This window comes from Equus asinus, chromosome 17 (assembly GCF_041296235.1).
Source record: "Equus asinus isolate D_3611 breed Donkey chromosome 17, EquAss-T2T_v2, whole genome shotgun sequence".
Classification (NCBI taxonomy): Eukaryota; Metazoa; Chordata; class Mammalia; order Perissodactyla; family Equidae; genus Equus; species Equus asinus.
Genome location: NC_091806.1, coordinates 15,142,455 through 15,150,089, shown reverse-complemented (window position 1 = coordinate 15,150,089; position 7,635 = coordinate 15,142,455). Strand labels below are relative to the sequence as shown.

The window sequence follows — 7,635 nt, the reverse complement described above, 5'->3', positions numbered from 1 at the left end:
AAGCAGTACTCTCTGGACAGACCAAACCTTCACAATGAAAGAAGCCTTAAACCTTAAACAATCTCATAACCATCAGAGAAATGACTATTTTTATGGCCTCATGCTGGACAACTAAATGAAATATGCTGTCACTTTTCTGCCCCAAATTACTCTCTAAGTGGGCAAATTGATAAGTATTTCCCAAATTCGTACTCTTTATTTATTTATTTTTTTTGAGGAAGATTTGCCCTGAGCTAGCATCTACCACCAGTCCTCCTCTTTTTAGTTGAGGAAGAGTGGCCCTGAGCTAACATCCGTGTACACCTTCCTCTACTTTATATGTGGGATGCCAAACACAGCATGGCTTGACAAGTGGTGCATAGGTCCACACCTGGGATCTGAACCAGAGAACCCCATGCCACCGAAGCAGAATGTGGGAACTTAACCCCTGAACCACTGGGCCAGCCCCTCATCCACTTCATTTTTGAATAAGAAAAACAAAAGCTTTTTGTTCCAGCTAAATAGTTGATAAATTTCAATTAATGTACCTACGAACTTTAGTTCAAATATCCTTTTCAATTAATTAATTTATTATTTTTTAATTAATCCTATACTCACAACTACAGGAATGGGGTAATGTACTTTTTCCTCTGAATTTGAGACTTTGTAAATGAGCAATAACCAGTTGCCAAATAAATACTGATGAGACATAGAAGACAAAATTAATTCAATTTTATTTTATTTTGTTAAACATGCTCTGCAGATCACTTTGTTCATGGCTTCTTTCACATCCTTATTCCTCAGACTGCAAGTCATGGGATTCAACATAGGGATCACTGTGGTATAAAACACAGCCGCCATTTCCTCCTGCTCCACAGACTCCTCTGTGGGACGTCTGAGATACATAAAGATAAGAGTTCCATAAAAATGATGACAGCTGTCAAATGGGACCCACAGGTGGAAAAAGGCTTCCGCTTTCCTTCTTCTGAGTGCATCTGTAGAATAGCAATGAGAATGAACAGATATGATGTGATAATTATACTCAGAGAATATGTGAATTTAATGCCTGCAAGTGTGATCATTGTATATTCTTTCACAAAGGTCCCAGCGCAGGTTATTTTGATGAGAGGTGGGTTTGCACAGTAGAAGTGGTTGATCTCAATTTTCCCACAGAAGTACAAGCCATAAGTCCATAATGCTGCTGCCAGACTAATCAAAACACCATATCTATAAGGGAAAGAAATCAGTTGAATATAGACAACCCTTGACATTTTGCTGCCATAGAGCAGAGGGTTTCCAAGTGCCATATATCTATCAAATGCCATCACAACAAGAATAAAAATTTCCACATGGGCAAGGGCAATGGAGAAGAAACACTGGATTATACAACCAGCATAAGAAATAATTTTTGTCTCTGATAACAGGTTTTCCAACAATTTAGGGGTGACGTTAGAAGAAAAGCACACATCAACAAACGACAAGTGACTGAGGAAAAACTACACAGGACTGTTAAGCTGTAGACTGACCTTAACTAACATGATCATGCCAATATTACACTCTATGGTGATAACATAGACCACCAGGAAGAGGGTGAAGAGAACTTGCCATTCCCGATGGCTGGTTAGTCCCAAAAGAATAAACTCTGTCACATCAGTGAAATTGAGCATTTCCTCAGTTCTAAGTCAATATTAATTACTAACTCCATTGATAGCTAAAAGGAGATAAATTTTGAAATCAAGTATTGATTATTTATTAATGTATATCTTTATCCCTGCCTCTTTTCATTGTTTCCTTTATTAAATATTTGACTGCACTTCGCCATTCTTTTCAACAAATCATTTCTGAAGACTTGCTAGGTAACAGACTCTCTAGAGGATACTAAGATGAGTAAATACACAGGCCCTATTACTCAGTAGGCATACGAAATATTGTGATTGAAACCTGCTAGTACTAAATATAGTGATTAGCCAAATTCCCAAGACTTCTTAAAGATTCCTTGTTTCCAATACTGCTGTGTTTGGTAGTTTTATATTTGTAAGATATTTATAAGGGTTATAGCTTTCTTTTCGACTTAGCTCAAAAATAATTACTTCACCTCTTTTTCATTCTAAGCATATTCCCCATGATTAGAGGTGGAAGCCACTTAGTCAAATAACTTATCAGCCCTAAATGGCAGATAAAAAAATCCTTTGAATCTAACCTCATGCTTGCACTTATTTAAATTGAGGAGAAACAAACAGATCACAGTAGTCCTCAAAGCCAAGGATAAAACCACTTATACACATTAATACATCATGCATATTCTCTGGATATGGACTCTTTTGCAAATCAAACACATAATTATAATCTTCTAGATATCATTAACTGTTATGTCCTCAATATTCAAAGAGAAATGACAGAGAAATTAATGTCAGTATGCATAGCAGTATTAATGTAAATAAACTTTCTAAAACCATGATATATTGTTACAAAATTATAGTGGGGGCAGAAGTTGGGTAATGATTGACCCTTCTTTGGAAATCCAGTGGACTTCTAGGAAAGCTTCTTGAATATTTTTCAAATTTCCTCTCAAATATAAATGGTATCATATCGACCTTTTCCCAGAACAATAGTTCACTAATTATTTTCCTGAGGAAACACTAGTGCCTTGCCTCATGTTAACAGGTATTATGAAGAAAAATCCACAAGTGTTTACTCATCAAATAATAGTGAGAAATCTTCGTGTCTTATTCAATCTCTTAGAGATAGACAATGTACCTAATAAAGTTCAACTATGAGAAGTTTTGTGGGAAAGAATTGTTATGCTTAGTCTAGCTAGAATTTACTTATCGTGAAAATATGAGAAAGAGAGAGAGATTCCATCAGCATCAATGAATATTCACATTCTGTAGAACATCGAGTGTAATGCTATCTGGTAAGACTCTCAAGACAGCCTTTCAACAGGACAATGAATTTCTTGGAGACGGGATTGTGATAAGCCCTCCAAATGCTAAATGTCGTTTATAGGAAAATTGATTATTCCTAAAAGCCTTATTTTAACCTCCAGGAGTATACTTAGTTCAACAACAATTTGATGGACTTTATTCGTAGTTATCACTAGGTAGTGAGCAGGAAAGATAAGAGTAGCTGAGAAGATAAACTTTATCCCCATAGTGAAAATAAATAGGTTCTTATCAACACAGGTAATCTATTGCCTACCACTCACCCGATTGTAAAGACACTTTTTCTCAGGAGAAAGAAAGCTACCAACCAAAGCATACTAGACTGAGACTAGATACTGCGGAGTCTCAGGCTAATTAATGAAAAAATGAGGTGTTAATGGTTTAAAAATGTTAAGAATAGTAACAGTTGAAGTTATCTAAAATTGGATAAACTGCCTTGGAATATATTTATGTATATGCTGAAAATCTATTACGGAGTTGGTAAGTTCATCCCTGAAATTATTTTCTTTATGATATAAACAGTGTGATAATTTTTTGGACTCAACTCCGAAAGAAAAGGCAATAAAGGCAAAAATATAAAAGTGAGAGTACATTCAACTGAAAAGCTTCTGCACAGCAAAAAAAAAAAAAAAAAAAAAAAAACACCAACAAAACGAAAAGGCAACCAATTGAATGGGAGAAAATATTTGAGAATCACATATCTGATAAGTGGTTGACATCCAAAATGTATAAAGAACACAATTAACTCAATAACAAAAAAACAAACAATCTGATTAAAAAATAGGCAAGGGATATGAATAAGCATTTTTCCCAAGAAAAGATACAAATGATCAACAGGTACATGAAAAGATGCTCAACATCACTGATCATCAAGCAATTGCAAATAAAAACCACAATGAGAGATTACCTCATATCTGTTAGAATGCCTATTAACAAAAAGACAAGAAATAAGTGTTGACGAGAAAAGCCAACTCTTGTATACTGTTGATGGGAATGTAAATTGGTACATGCACTATGGAAAACAGTACAGAAGTTGCTCAAAAAATTAAAATTAGAACTACCACATGATCCAGCAATTCCACTTTCTTATCTGAAGAAAAGGAAACACTAATTCTAAAAGGAATATGCACCCCCATGTTCATTGCAGCATTAACAATAGTGAAGATATGAAAACAACTTAAATGTCCATTGTTGGATGAGTGGAGAAAGATGTGTATAAAGTAGTATACACAATGGTATACTACTCAGCTGTAAAAAAAAAGACGAAATCTTGCCATTTGAAACAACATGGATGGACCTCGAGGGCATGATCCTGAGGGAAATAAGCCAGACAGAGAAAGATAAATACAGCATGATTTCGCTTACATGAAGAATCTTAAAACAAACAAAAAAACCCCACAAACAAGCTCAGAGATACAGAAAACAGACTGGTGACTGGCAGAGGTGGGGAGTAGGAGGTGGGCAAAAAGAGTGAAGGTGGTTAAAAAGTACAAACTTCCAGTTATAAAATTAATAAGTCATAGGGATATCATGTACAGCACGGTGACTACAGTCAGTATTACTATGTTGCATATTTGAAAATTACTGAGAATAGATCTTAAAAGTCCTCATCACAAGAAAACAAATGTTTGCAACTACACATCAGGATGACTGTTAACGGGACTTATTGTGGGAACCATTTTGCATTATGTACAAATAGAGAATTATTATGTTCTACGCCTGAAATTAATATAATGTTATATGTTGATTATACCTCAATAAAAATATTAGTTGGCCACATATAAAAAATAAATAAGATGAAATTGTTTGTTTTATGATATAAAGAACACCAGTATTTCTGTATAATCCCAGTGTCTTCTCCCCATCCACACTCAGCCTCAAAAGTTTATGTTAACTTTATTGGATTCACTCTCCTGTCAAAGAGGTTTTCCATGGTCAATATGACATTGTTTGGTTTTAAGCATACAGATTTACATACAGATTTACAGAGACAAATGAAGCTTTGAGAATATACATGATCACATTGACTTGGAGTTGAGCATCAATCTACTGTGCGTAAAGCAGAGTTTCCATTAAATTATATTGAAGTTTAAGTCAATGGTGCTCACTTTGTTACTGTTCGGCTCAACATTCAAATCAAAGCATGTGTATTAATAAACTGGCCAAAATTCTTTATCTATCAATGTATCATTCATGTTACAAAATTTAAATTACCATCTTAAAGGAATGTTTTTTCAAGTGTTTGAGCAATAAAAGATAGCATGAAATCACAGGGCAGAAAGTATTAACATATAATAATATTTTGTTTTGGGTTTTTTATTACATATTTTCTCAAATATGTATGGTAATTGTCTGTGGCATTTATACAACTTTCTTTTATTTTTGAGGAAGATTAGCCCTGAGTTAACTACTGTCAATCCTCCTATTTTTGCTTAGGAAGACTGGCCCTGAACTAACATCCATGCCCATCTTCCTCTATTTTATACATGGGACACCCACCACAGCATGGCTTTTACCAAGCGGTGCCATGTCTGCATCTGGAATCCGAACCAGCGAACCCCAGGCTGCTGAAGAGTGGAACGTGCAAACTTAACTGCTGCACCACCAGGCCAGCTCCTATACAACATTCATAAAGCTAAATAATGAAAACTAAAGGCAGAAAAATTATAAATCAGTTGCATTTTGACTAGCAATTAAGTGAATATGATGGATGCGTTGCTTTGGTCCCAACAGTGTAAAGTAAATGTGTTATAAACTGCTACTGCGCTTTCATATAAGACCTGTGATGACTCACTTCTCCCTAACGTTTCTTTTTCTCTTTTGAACTTCTGTAGAACCTTTCTTATATAAATATAAACCTAATTTTAAGCTAATTTTTAAATATGGAAGCCCACTAAAACGATAAACTAGTTGTTCATCAAAAAATTGTTTTCATTTTTTAGGGGAAAAGAAAAAAAGCTCGTACCAAGCAGGAAGACGACTTGATAAAGTAATCCCCCTCTCTGCTGTGTATCTGCTCTGTAGAGTGTTGCTGTGTTCTCAGGTTTGGATATGCTCCTTGAAGCTCTGGAAAGGAGAGGACACGTGTTTTGATTATTTGTCTCAAGCGTGCTGAGCATTATTATGAGTTGTTCGTGAACATGTCCAGTCCACAGGAACAGGAACAAGAAAAACAGGTCACAGATAGACTGCTCAAGCAATGCTAGCTTATTTTTTAAAAATGCATTTAGTTTTGAAACAAATAAACTCCCTAACCAAGAAGAAATTGGAATTTTAAAGTTTCACAGGTTCATGCACAAAGAAAAATTAGTGAAAAATATGTTTTAGACATCATCATAGATGTAGAGGAAATACAAAGAAGAGAGATTTTTGTATCTAAAAAGAGGTTATAAACATGTCAACAGGCCATGCTGATGTCTGAATCAACAGAATACACCTACAGCTGCCTGTGTTTTCACCTTTACGCATTTTTCAAAGGTTTGCTATAGAGGAATTCTTCTTTGGAAAGTCAAATCTGATAGCATGGTGCCAAAGATATTAGTACAAACAAAGATATAAAAGATATTGGTGTTAGTTCTTCACAAAAGCTGAATACATCAAAACCTGAGTGGTGGTTAGCCAGGTAACAGATCATGATGGTGAACTTGTGGGGAAAGTGGAATGGTTAGATCTCATCTTAGGGAGTATGAGGTCTGGAAAAAGCAGAGGGTTTGTGGACCTCTGAAGCACTTAGAAGATTTTCCGTACAATCTAAAAGGAAACATATATACACAAACCTCCCATATTATCTCACTCTGTATTTCAAATTAAATTCCTAGAAAATGAGGACTTTTTCCCTCAGACCAGGCATAAGGAGAATTCCTCTTAAAGAATTCTGTTTCTATTGTCAGTCCTTTGCTGAATTCTGGCTCTGTAGCTTATTTTATGAACTTGGGCAGCTTTTACTCTTGTTTCATTATGTTTTTGATGTCTCTATGCCTTAACGTGATGCAAGATTAATAACAGCATTAATTTCATTGTGTGGTTAAAAGAAAAGTGATATTACACATTAACATAATAAATATGCAAGGCACAATTATTATTAAATGCATTCCTGGAAATTGTAGCTTGCATGAAGAGTTTGTAATAATCAAATAATGAAATCTCTAGAGAAAATTTATTTTTCTCTCTCTCTTGTAAACACATACACATCTACACAGATAATATTTATAGACTAATTAATGTTAATTACTGGTAATTAATAAAGAGTAAAAAGTAAAATCTAAGATGGAAGCTTCATCAGACAATTCTAGATAGATGCATTTTTATACCAACCCCAGAATGAAGAGAAATATCCTCAGATAGCATGCAGAATTGACAAGTGAATGCTACATGAGGGATGGTAAACAACGTATACCAGGCAAAAGAGAAAGTAGAAGTCCACAAGGGAACTTTCTTTAAATGCCTGCCTTAGGATAAAAGAAGCAATTAAGAAGCTTCCCCTAGACGCGACCCTGAAGATAGTACATCTCTAGAGAAAGACCTGACTGTTACATTTTATTTTGTTAATATCAGATTTGAACAATTTTATTTTTTCCTCAAACTCGAGTTATTTTGATTGTGTCCTGGGATCAAATAACAAAATTTGCTTTGGGTTTGCATCACACTAAACCTGGTGTTGGTGTAATTCAGCCTCCACACGCCAATCCTATGTTCTGTTTTTCATGTTCTGTGT

General features: G+C 35.0%; 1 pseudogene; it reads right to left on the bottom strand.

Moving 5' to 3' along the window:
* Positions 1 to 717: 717 nt before the first annotated feature.
* LOC139040904 (olfactory receptor 5M3-like) lies at positions 718 to 1,646 on the bottom strand (annotated as a pseudogene).
* Positions 1,647 to 7,635: the final 5,989 nt, after the last annotated feature.